Genomic DNA, 12,464 nt, shown 5'->3' on the forward strand with positions numbered 1-12,464 from the left:
TAACTTCCCTGCCCAATTAAAAATTCCTTTAAGCTTGCACAGCACTGAGTAAGGAAGTGCTAGAAATAAAATTGCCTGTGAAACCCTACCTTTAACAACTAAGCATTAAGAAGTCTATTGAATATTTGTAAAGCAAGATATTTAAAAGGTTTTAATGCAGCCAAATAACTTGACAGTTGTGCAGAGGATTGCCAGGGACCCCTGCTCAACACAAGGACCAGCCTGCTGTTTAAATGAAAGATATTTTTTCAAAATTTTTTTCTTTCTGTAACATTTACATTAAAAACAAACCTTTTAAAAAAATTTTAATAAGGGCAAATAATCTGCATTTTAATCTCAGGCAGCTGAAAAAACTGTGTCTGGAATCTTCCCAAAAATATTCAGTCTGGGGCCAACACCCCTTATGGAAAATTTCAGACTTGTGAAAGCTGCCAAAGTTTTAGGAGCGACTAAAAACCTGTATAATGCAAAACGTCAGAGAGTTTCAAAATAAGTGACACTACACTGCACATTGCTAATATAAAATCTCAAAGGGGAAGAGGGTCTTTGCTCACAAGCTAGCAGGTCTCACTGACCAAGCTTTAAACTAGACTTGAAGTGGGATGGGGATATTATCAGGCTTCTCCATGACAAGCTGTGGGATGACATGCCAAGGTTAGAGGGATGGGGTGCTAGTGAGGGCCCTCAGCCTGTTGCTCTGAGATGTGCTGGCTACACTGCAGCACACTTAAAGTCTTATGGAGACGAGACAAGGGTTCCTGAGGTAATAGGAGCCAACAGGAAAACACCAGTGAAATACCTCAAAGGAATTAAGGGGTGTTCCTCTAAGAAGGTGACACGGCTGACAGCCCAGCTGAAGTGCCTCTAAACCAAGGCACGTAGCATGGGCAAAAAACAGGAGGATCTGGAAGCCACCATGCTACTAGAAAGCTATGACCTAGTTGCCATTATTGAAACTTGGTGGGATGAATCCCATGACTGGAGTGTGGCTATCGATGGCTACAGGCTGTTCAGAAGGGACAGGTGAGGAAGGAGGGGAGAAGGCCTTGCCCTCTACATCAAGAAATGGATAAAGTGTGAAGAGCTGTCTGAATTTTCAGTCAAGCACGTTGAAAGTTAATGGGTAAGAATTGGAGACCAAGGCAACAAAGGGAGTCTTGTGGTTGGTCACCCAGTCAAGGGGAGCCTACTGACACAGCCTTCTTACTGCAGCTGCAGGAGGCATCACACTCGCAGGCTCTTGTCCTGCTGGAGGACCTCAATCACTTCAATATCAGCTGGAAAAGCAGCCCACTGAGCTATAGACAATCCAGGAGACCCCTGGAATGCATTGAGGATAACAAGTTCTTAAGTCAGGTAACAGCCCTACCAGAGGGCATGTGATACTGGACCTGTTGGTCACCAAGGCAAGGGAGCTAATCAGGACTGGAGGCTGCCGGGGCTGCTGTGGTCATGCACTGGTGGATTTTACAGTACTGAGGGCTGTGGGTCAGGCAAAAATTCAGGACCCTGAATTTTAGGAAAGTAAAATTCCAGTTCTCTAAGGAATTAGTCAATAGGACCCCTTGGCAAACTGCCCTCAGGGACAAGGGAGCAGAAAGGAGCTGGCAGATCTTCAAGGACACTTTCCATAGAGGGCAAGAGCTCTTGATCCCCAGGTGTGAGAAACTGGGAAAGGAAGTCAAGAGACCGGCATGGCTGAGTCGAGATTTGCTGGTCAAACTAGAGGGCAAGAAGGAAATGCACAGGCAGTGGAAGCAGGGACAGGTATCCTGGGAAGAGTGTAGGGAGCTGAACTTGGCAAGGGATGCAAAGAATAATAAAAAGGGCTTCTACAGCTATGTTAGCCAGAAAAGGATGGTCAAAGAAAGCATATGCCCTCTGATGAACAAGATTGGCAAACTGGTAACAACAGATGAGGAAAAGGCTGAGGTACTCAATTTTTTTGCCTCAGTCTTCATGGGCAACCTATCTTCCCACACCTCTCGAGTGGATGGACTGCAAGACAGGGACTGGGGGAGCAAAGTTCCACTGTAAGAGGGACATCAGGTTTGTGATCACCTGAGGAACCTGAACATATGTAAGCCTATGGGACCTGATGAGATGCATCCTAGAGACCTGATGGATTTGGCTGATGTAGTTGTCAAGACACTCTTCATGATATTTGAAAAGTCATGGCAGTCAGGTGAAGTCCCTGGTGTCAGGAAAAAGGGAAACATTTCACCCGTTTTTAAAAAAGGTAGAAAAGAGGACCCTGGAAACTACTGACCTGTTCGCCTCACCTCTGTGCCTGGGAAGATCATGGAACAGATCCTGCTAGAAGTTATGCTAAGGCACATGGAGGACAGGCAGGTGATTTGAGACAGCCAGCATGACTTCACCAAACGCAAGTCCTGTCTGACCAACCTAGTGGCTCTCTATGATGGAGTGACTACATCAGGACACAAGGGAAGAGCTATGGATATTGTCTATCGGGACTTTTGTAAGGTCTCTGACATGGTCCTCCACAACATCCTTCTCTAAATTGGAGAGATGGATTTGATGGGTGAACTGTTCAGTGGATGAGGAATTGGTTGAATGGTCACATCCAGAGGGTAGTAGTCAATGGCTCAATGTCTAGATGGAGATCAGTGACAAGTGGTGTCTCTCAGGGGTTCATACTGGGACCAGTACTGTTTAATATGTTCATCAGTGACAGAAACAGTGGGACCAAGTGCACCCTCAGCAAGCATGCTGATGACACCAAGCTGAGTGGTGCGGCTGACACAGCTGAGGGACAGGATGCCATCCAGAGGGACCTGGACAAGCTCTGGAGGTGGGCCCATGTGAACCTCATGAGGTTCAACAAGGCCAAGTGCAAGGTCCTGCACCTTAGTCAGGACAACCCCTGCTATCAATACAGGCTGGGGGATGAAGGGATTGAGAGCAGCCCTGTTGAGGATTTGGGGGTACTGGTGGATGAAAAGCTTGACATGAGCCAGCAATATGCACTCACAGCCCAAAAAAACAGCCGCATGCTGAGCTGCATCAAAAGAAATGTGGCCAGCAGGTTGAGGGAAGTGATTCTCCCCATCTACTCTACTCTCATGAGACACCACCTGGAGTGCTGTGTCCAGCTCTGGGGTCCTCAGCACAGGAATGACATGGACCTGTTGGAGTGGGTCCAGAGGAGGGCCACAAAAATAATCAGAGGGCTAGAACCCGCTTCAATGAGGAAAGGCTGAGAGAGTTGGGGTTGTTCAGCCTGGAGGAGAAGGCTCCAGGGAATCCTTATTGTGGCCTTTCAATACTTAAAGGGGACTTATAAGAAAGATGAGGACAGACTTTTTAGTAGGGCCTGTTGTGATAGGATGAGGGGTAATGGATTTAAACTAAAAGAGGGCAGACTCAAACTACATACAAGGAAGAAATTTTTTAACACTGGAACAGGTTGCCCAGAGACATGGTAGATGTCCCATCCCTGAAAACATTCAAGGCCAGGTTGGACAGGGCTCTGAGCAACCTGATCTAGTTGAAGATGTCCCTGCCCATTGCAGGGGGGCGTTGAAGTAGATACCTTTAAAGGTCCCTTCCAACCCAAACTATTCTGTGATTCTATGATTCTAAATAGAGAAGTTATCCAAAATACACAGCTGTCAAGATTTCATATTGGCCTTACAATATTTTCACTGACTTAAACCTATTAGGTCAGTTCAAACCTATTGATTTTGTGTACTACCACAAAACAGACTATAAATATCTAGGCCTTCTTCTCATCTTTCTCTATAACTTTCTTGCATAGCACAGCCCAGGCAGACCAAACACAAGGCCTTTGCATTCTTCTTCTGTATCCAATCATGCTGGGGGTGGGGTGGGGTGGTTCTTTACACTGGACACAGTTCTCTAAGATGGATGAGAACATGTGAATAAAAAGCATGTCAGTCGGCCATCAGCCTGGTATGTCTGAACACATTTTTTAATTTCTCTTTTTTTAGAAGTAGGAACCATTAGGAGGTCTATCTAAATCTGCATCCATTTTTCAGACCCCAAGCAACACTGACAAATAAGATATTCTCAGATCACATTTCACTGTTCAGTGTATTTCCTGCTCCTTTGCTATTAAATATCCCAGCCTTAGCATGATGAACTTCCTCCAAATAAACACATTGCCATGTTTCTTTCATAGATTTTCCACTGATACCTTATTCTTCAGCATTACACAGATCCCAGTAATGCCTATGTTGGGACTTGGAAAAATTATGTTTTATAATGCCATGGAAATCTTATTTAAAAGACTTATTTGATAAGCATTTTTAATGGCAATTTCTTCAAAAGACTTTTGTGTACTAACACACGATTGTTCAGGTCAATCTTTGTTTCATTATTTCATACATTGCAACTGGTTTTCTCATCAAAAAAGTATTTTTTACAGCTTCATTCATCTCCCTTTGCACTCAAGCTGTTGGCTCCCAAGCATTTTGGCTGCCTGTATGCACAGGCAGTTCAGTGAGCATCACAACTTTGGTCTAAATTTGTCCTAGGTTTGGACACTGACAGACATAGTCAAATTCAACCACACTGAATGAAACAGGAGAGAATCTCTGGTCTTAGAGGTGATTATTGCGCTATACCACAGGGTGGCTCAGTATCCCTGAGTGTGTATGGCCCTTTTGTCCCTAAGCTCCATGGGCTGAAACGAGTTGGTGGCTCTGCACTGCACATGCTGGTATGGGCTGTAATGTGACTGTCTCAGTGGCCCAGCCAATTTGTTCTGACAAACACCAGGACAGAAGCTACTTGAAACTAGGGCACTATGGCAGCCTGGGCACCTTTCCAGACCAGGTTGTGCCTTCCAAGCTGTTTCCCAGAAGCTATGTGAAGCTTTTCACCAACACCAAGCCAGCTCTCCCAGGTCTCTCAGGGAGCATCCTGAAGATCAGCAGTGATCGGCAAAGTGCAGATGGATGGGGCAGAGCTCTTTCACTGCCTTCTAGGGGAGGGTGATGGGCAGCATGCCAAGCCACAGCCTCAGCTGGTGCTTGAGCTCTGTGGTGAGGATACTGCCTGCTGGGAGCAGGTCATGCAGCAAACCCAGGAGAACTGCTAGTTGCTGAAGCTAGGTGATATGGTAGGTGACTGTCCTGGAGTTCTGTGATGATTTTATCCTGTCTTTAATGAGGCAAATAACTAATGCAGCCACCTGGAGAACAGGGAAGCCTCTACTTGTGAGCAGCCTGTGAGCAATTTAGTGCCCAAGTCAAACCATTTGAACTGCGCCTTGGGAGAGGAATGCAAGATTATAAAGCACTTGCCCTTTGGTGCCTATGGATCACATACGCATAGTGAGACGTGGGCAGTTTTACAGGCTTGTGATCGCCTACCCACAAGATAGATTAATTATATACACTTCTCATGCCCTTGTCCAGCAGGAATGCCAAGCCTCGACTCCTCATAACGTCGCTTCACACCTTGAAGCACCCTGTGTCCTTTTTGTCTGACTGCATCTGTCCTATGCTGTGATTTTGCTGAATTTGATGATGCTGGCTCCTTGGCCATAGTATGATTCAGTGCTTCATAATGTGCATAAAACATCCTGGTAATTCCAGATGACTTGAGCCATCTTCACTTTTCTGTAGGAGTTTCAAGGGACTCTGCTTCATCCATTGAGATTTTGTGCATGGCCACATGCCTCTGTCACAGCAAACAGCAACAACCAGAGCAGCTTTGGGAGGTTCCAGCAACTGTTTTCTTTCCAGAATTTCTGCCCCAAGTGAAAGGAGTTAGAGAACCTCCCTTTAAGACCCATTTTGGGCTGGGATCAAATAATCTCTGACACATTTCCTTCTGTGGGTTGCAAGTCATTCTTCACTGGATGTTTCCAGGTCCTGAATGGAAACCCTTGAGACCATCTAACCTGCAACATTTTTGGTGAAGGACCAAATGGTTGCCAGGAGATAATGAAGAGCTGGTGATGGCAACCCAGTGGCAATATTCTCTTGTGGTGGCCATGGAAAGACCCTTTCCTAAAGCAGACAACAAAGAAAAACAGGAATAGGGTCTCCATCCAGCAGCAAAAGGCTTGGCAATATTTAGAAATATCAATCCTGTAATATCTGAGACTGGAGAGAGACGAGAAACAGGCACTGCTGGCTGAGTGCAAGCACCTGAGCACAGGCACTAGAGGACTCTACAGAATTATCTCCACAGGTTTGTATTAGATAATTATTTAACTTACAAACACAAATTAATGTCTGTACAATTCTTCAGAAATTCTGAACAGCTCTATGGAGACTACAGTAAGGGACAAGAAGTTTTACTGTCTACTACACAGCAACTAGGCTGAGGCATGTCTTGGCAGAGCAAAACGAATGATTTTAAACTATTCTTAAACAGAAAACATCAGAATACCAAATAATACAATTTCAAGAAATTATATTCTTCTAGATACCTGTACTTCCTTCCACTTCTCAAGGGGAAGACAGAATTGCCACAGATGGCCTAATATTAATCTCTCTATGGTGCAAGTCATTAAGTTTCACTCACTCTTTTGTGAACCAAAGGACTTTGACTCAGGCAAAAATACCAGAAAGCCATCCAATCCTGAGATGAAGGCATCAAAGGGAGGACAACCCATGCTGTCACTTATGTTTTGCTTGTGGTTGATCACCTTTTACCATTTAGAAAGTCAAGTCTGAGTTTTTAAATTGAATCCATCTTGTTTAAACTTCCAGCTAATTTCAGTTATGTCTTTCTAGTCTAAAGTGACTTCCCATTACCAGGAAAGCACTATATAATTGAGGTACCTCTATTTTTTTTGTTCCTTAAACTAAGCTAAAGACTTTTTAAGCCTCCAAATCCTTTTATGATTCTTTGTGGCCTCTCCAGTTTTCTGTCTATTTAAAAAAGGGAACTCAGCAGATAAAAACTCACCTCATTTCTATCTACTTCACTGTTAGCATCCCCAAAGAGCACTAGCTCTTTTTGTCCCACATGTATACTAGACTCTTTTCAAAGTGTCTTGTGATTATGTCCCTTTAATCTTTTCTAAAGTCTCTGTTTTCCAGCATCCCATAGTATCTTCTAGGTACATGATTTGTATTCATTAATCCTAGATACATAATTCTGCATTTGCACACATTCAGACACAATTTAAGTGGTTCCATTTACAGAGTAATCCGGTCTCTGTGATTGCTCTGCATTATTGTTTTTTCCTCATCATCCACACACAGTCACTCCAGCAATTTGTCACAGCCACAAATAAAATCAGTGGCAATACTATGATGATTTCTAGACCACAATGAAAGTGTTGGCCCATAACTAAGGCTCCATCTCTGCGAACAATTCAACTGTTTGGTTATTTTTGTAATGTTACTTATTTCTTCAGATCTGTCAGCCCCTCATCTTTTAAGCCATTTAACATAAAATATTGAAACTGAGACTTAGTGTTGTACGAAGCACCTTAACAAAGCCTACTCCATCTATGCAGTTGATTTTGTGCTGAAGCTACTCGCCTATTCAAATAATGAAGCTAAGTGTTTGCCAAGATCTTCTTTCCTTAAGCCACACTTAGTGGTATCAGTTATATTCCCACCCTTTTTCGTAGAGAAATCCCATGGGGTTTTTTCTACTACTTTGCTCAAGACTGACTTTAACATGATGGGTTGGCTTATTAGTACCTGACTCATCCTGCTCAAATGGGAACGAGCCCGGGTATCACCCTTTCTGAAATGGCTCAAGATTTTTGAGATTTATTATTGTAAATAGACCAGACACCTCCTCTGCTGACAAAGGCAGGCAGAAGTGTATTCTGAGGCATGTACCACTCTACATTTTCCCTATACTTGTACATCTCATTAGGCATTTTCTGCAGATTACTGTCCAGAAACAGCTTATGAGGTCTAACAGACTTTTGGTCTGACAGCCTTTCCTTTGTTACATTTATTTTTAAGACTCTAGAGTTATCTGAACCTGCAGATTAAATAGTATCAATAGAATGACTGTTTATCCCTCATACTTTCTCCACTTTGGGATGTATTTTTACAAGGATTCCTCTTCAGTGTAACTGTCCTAAATACACTATGCATAAAAAAATGCCCCTAGTACAGTTGTAGCTTGTACCACAAAACACCACTTTAGTTGACATGCTTTATGCCACACTCCTTTCTTCTTAAGTAGATTAATTCTAATAAAGGAACTGACCTGGCAAACCTATCCCAGCAAAAGCTCACAATTTAAACCTTGCAGAGTTGCTTGTAGACTGAAAACTGCTTTATTTAATCTTCATGAACTACAAATACATTTTGCTGGTTTTGTCATATGGAAAACAGAAACACTCCATCACCTCTTTTCATCTACTGATGGTAATACACATTTGCTAAAACCTGTTGTTGCTATCACACTACAAAGCTCTTTGTCCTCTACAGTCCTTGTCAGGGGCAGTTTTAGTGGTGATACAAGCAGTATGAAAACAAGAATACCAAACACTTGGGTGTTTGGATTCTTTGGAAATCCAAATTTTTTTAAAATGCATGTAGTCTTTGATACTTAGCATGGGTTGCTTGGATGAATAGCTGAGATGTTACCAGTAAAGGTAATTTGTTTCTCCTGGACATCACAAGTTTTTTATTGGGTAGTAGTATTACAAGCACTGCCTCAGAATCACATGTACAAGATTTTGTATTTAATTGCACCAAATTCCTGTTTCTCGTGTAGTTAGTTTCAAAGTTTCACAGCCAGCTAAAATGACAGGCTGTTTTTTCCAACTCCTCCTTACAGTAAGGCTCAGCTACTCCAGTTATGAAGTAAAACTTTTTTACCACAGTTACAAGCCATCTTGTTAATCCTCCTTAGTCATTCCTTTCTAAGAAAATGATTGCAAGTAAATATTGCAGCATGTGCAATATGAACAACAACTAAACCAGAAAAATTTATGGAAGACTTTAGATCCTTGGATGAGAGTATTCCTTCTTACAGACAAGTTTCAAATAGAAGCTGGAAGAAAAATTATTCCTAGAATTTCCATTAAAATATATTAAAAGCAGACTACTCTGAGAGAAATTAGAACACCCCTCACCCAACTTTCTTTCCTACCCAGCCTCTAATTTTCCTCCATCACTGCGGCTGAATAGGAAAAACATGAACAGACCACTTCAGCAGGCTCAGTATGTTTGCTGTACAGTGAAGTAACCTCAATTCGACTCAAAATGACCACTCATCACCAGTTGATGGGTTCGTCAAGGTTGAAAAATCGCTACTCTTAAAGGAAACACGGGAACATACCTGGATGATAAAATAATCTCATTCAATTGCATTGTACATCAAGAAGCAAACACATCTTTACCTAAAGGCCTTCAAACCAGTCAACACAAAGCTAATGACCCTCAACTTAGCATCTTATAACCTAGGGCTGTTCGCAACAGAGGAGTCAGAGCTTAAGAAATCTGGCAGTGTTACATGGGCACACTGGTGTTTGCTAAGCATCTTGCTGATACCTGGAAAGGGATCTAAATAATACGCAAGATGAACAGTAAGGAACTGTGATGGAAAATGGCTCTTATTTTTACAATTTATTCACATGTAAATTATCAGTGAGATGGATGCAAACATTATCAGCCATACTGACTTACAGCTGTACCAATCCTTCATGACTTGAAGGACACAGTAACTCTTTTTAAGATTACCCAGATGGAACCTGATCATAAAATCATAATAGCCCATGTGTTAATTAAGTGTCTAAGTAAGAAATTACTAGCATGTATCTTCAGAACTAACTTCATGACTGTTATGTATGAGCACAGTTTTAAGAGGACATTCAGCAAAAGCCACCAGCTTAATTTTATTTTGTGAGGGCAAAGTCAGGTACAGCATGGTACCTACTGCTGAGTGACATTAAAACAAGCTTTAGGGAAAAATATAAAGAAACACTGGATCACAAGTAAAATTAGAGTCAGAAGGTAAGGGCTCTGCTCACAGGACTGTGAACAACTGAGCTATAAACTTTTATATACAAGCTACATTCTGTCTTTGGTGTATCAAATCTGATCCAATTGAATTACTAATTAAGGTCAGAAATCCTATTGTTTACCATGTATTTTTACATTGGTGCAAGTTACAAAAACATTTGTGCTAATAAGTTAACCTATGTTGTTACAAAGTGGTACAAGCATACCTATTGTATCTGCAGTTTTCAAGCACATTCTGCCCTTGGACTCCTCTCCTAGCTGTGAGAGCAGAAATGGCTGTGAATATCAGTTGTAAACATGGTTTCCTTTCTGGCAGCTCGCTGATGGGAGTTACCCTGTTCCTGATCATACCAGGGTGTTTATGGCCTATTAGAAACCATACTGGCTGGGCACAACATTTAGGTGATGGCTACATCAGGACAAAACATCTCTTTAAGAACTCAGAAGCTGCTGGTACCTGGCACCTGAGTAGTAAAGGAGATAAAGGTGAAATGGTTGTATGAAGACAGGGTGAATGGCCAACCAGTCAAGACGTTAAAATTCAGGTCTTCACAAAAAATCTAGCCATTTGCCTTTCAATAGCATTACAGCTTTTCTGAGGTCTTCTCCTGCAATGATGTAACAATTGGATATGCCGAATCTTTGAAGGTAATGTGCCCTGTATCCTGGACTTCCATGCTCTATGTGAATGACAGATTGATTAAAATGTCCTGGAAACCAAAGACCTTACAGGATATCCTGCCCTTCATTATAATTTACTATGCACCTTACATCTGTTGGAAACACTGACTTAAAAATCGTAGAATTGTATAAGTTGGAAGGTACCTCTGCAGATCATCTAGTTCAACCCTCTTGCTCAGAGCAGGTTCAGCTACAGCAGGTTGCTCAAGGTGGTGTCCAGTTCTGTGTATCTCCAAAAATGGAGACTTCACAATCTCTCTGGGAAACTTGTTCCACTGTTTGAACAAATTCACAGCCTTTCCCACACCCCTCCCCCTTATGTTTAAATTGAATTTCCCATGTTTGCGCAACAACCTCTCATCCTTTCACTCAACACTACAAAGCCTAGCTCTGCCATCTTTACTTCCCCCATGCAGTATTTATACACATGGATAAACCTTCACATGGATGAGCCTTCCCTTCTCCAGGCTGAGCAGTCCCAGCTCTCTCAGCCTTTCCTTGTACATCAGATGCTCCAGCCCCTTAACCATTTTAACAGCCTAGCCTCCACGAAAACACTGTATAATACAGGCTATTAGAGACACGTTCCAACCAAGGATCTTATCAATTCATAAACAAAACCAGCAAATAGTCTGACCATTTTTTACTTTTCTGTATTGGACCTACCTTACTGCTGATTATGAATCTACCATCATCATTTTCTGTTTTTGTTCCTTTGGCCTCTTCTGTCCTGACATATTTACTTAATACTATTTTACATTAATATCACATGTATGGTAAAGCTCAACAATTCTTTTTAAGGCAAATATTTTAGGACCCTGTCTTGCAATACAGGTCTGGGCTGATTCTACAACAGTTTTAACTACATCCATCATGGAATTAAATAAAAGGAATTAATTTTTGAAGTGTTACAGTTCCTCTTCTGTTCTCAGTATTGTGGTTAATATTTGCATGGTGCAGGGTACATGTTTAGCATACGCTATACTGAAATAAACTACAAGCATTGCCCAAATTACTTTTTAAGCCTATATGTTAAGATAGAAAAGACTAGTACATAAAATTAAAGCTGAGTCAAAGCTGAACCCAAAGGCTCATTCACAACATAAACACTCCCTGTATGCTGTTCTTGGCCTGATAAGTTACATTTGCATCGTCCGATAAGTGCAACAGCCAATTTGTTTCCAGTTTACTTAAATGGCAAGGAGAGCATACAAAGTAGTCTCCTCAAGCCCTGACCCCACAATTACACAGTAATGCCAACCAAATTCAATGTACCTCCTCATCTTCATGAGGTTACTCGTGGTATGTAATTTCAGATGCCTTGAAAACTTTAGGCTGCATCTTTCAGGAATCAACAGCAATTGTTTTCTTTAAAAAAAAAAAAAAAATCTGGTTAACTTCCATGACAAGGACGAGAAAACACTGCTAGCCAGTACTTTGGTTTAGACGCCACATTATTTCAAATTTTCTACTGTCTACAAAGGGCGACAGCCCCCCCACCGGTGCCGCTGTTGCCGGGGGGAGCAACGAGGGTCGGGCTCGGCTGCAGCCCCTTACATAAGTCTCGCGTGGAAAGGCCTCCTTCCGCGTAGAAACCCGGGGCTCCGGCTGCGCCCGCCGCCGCCCCCCGGCACCAAGCCCCACCGCTTCACTGTTGTTATTATTGTTATTCGCAATAATTCCCGCTTGTGACCGCGCCCCGCGCCGGGGTGACTCGAGGCCACACAGCCCCGTCCCAGGACCCGCGTCCGCCCCAGCGCGGAGTTTCCGCACCTTAAAAATCCACCCCCCGTCCCCCGGCGCGCAGACGCGAGTTAAACACGCCGGTGGGAGCGCGGGGCC

The sequence above is a fragment of the Athene cunicularia genome (genome assembly GCF_003259725.1).
Source record: "Athene cunicularia isolate RWA chromosome 1 unlocalized genomic scaffold, athCun1 chr1_part1, whole genome shotgun sequence".
Lineage (NCBI taxonomy): Eukaryota > Metazoa > Chordata > Aves > Strigiformes > Strigidae > Athene > Athene cunicularia.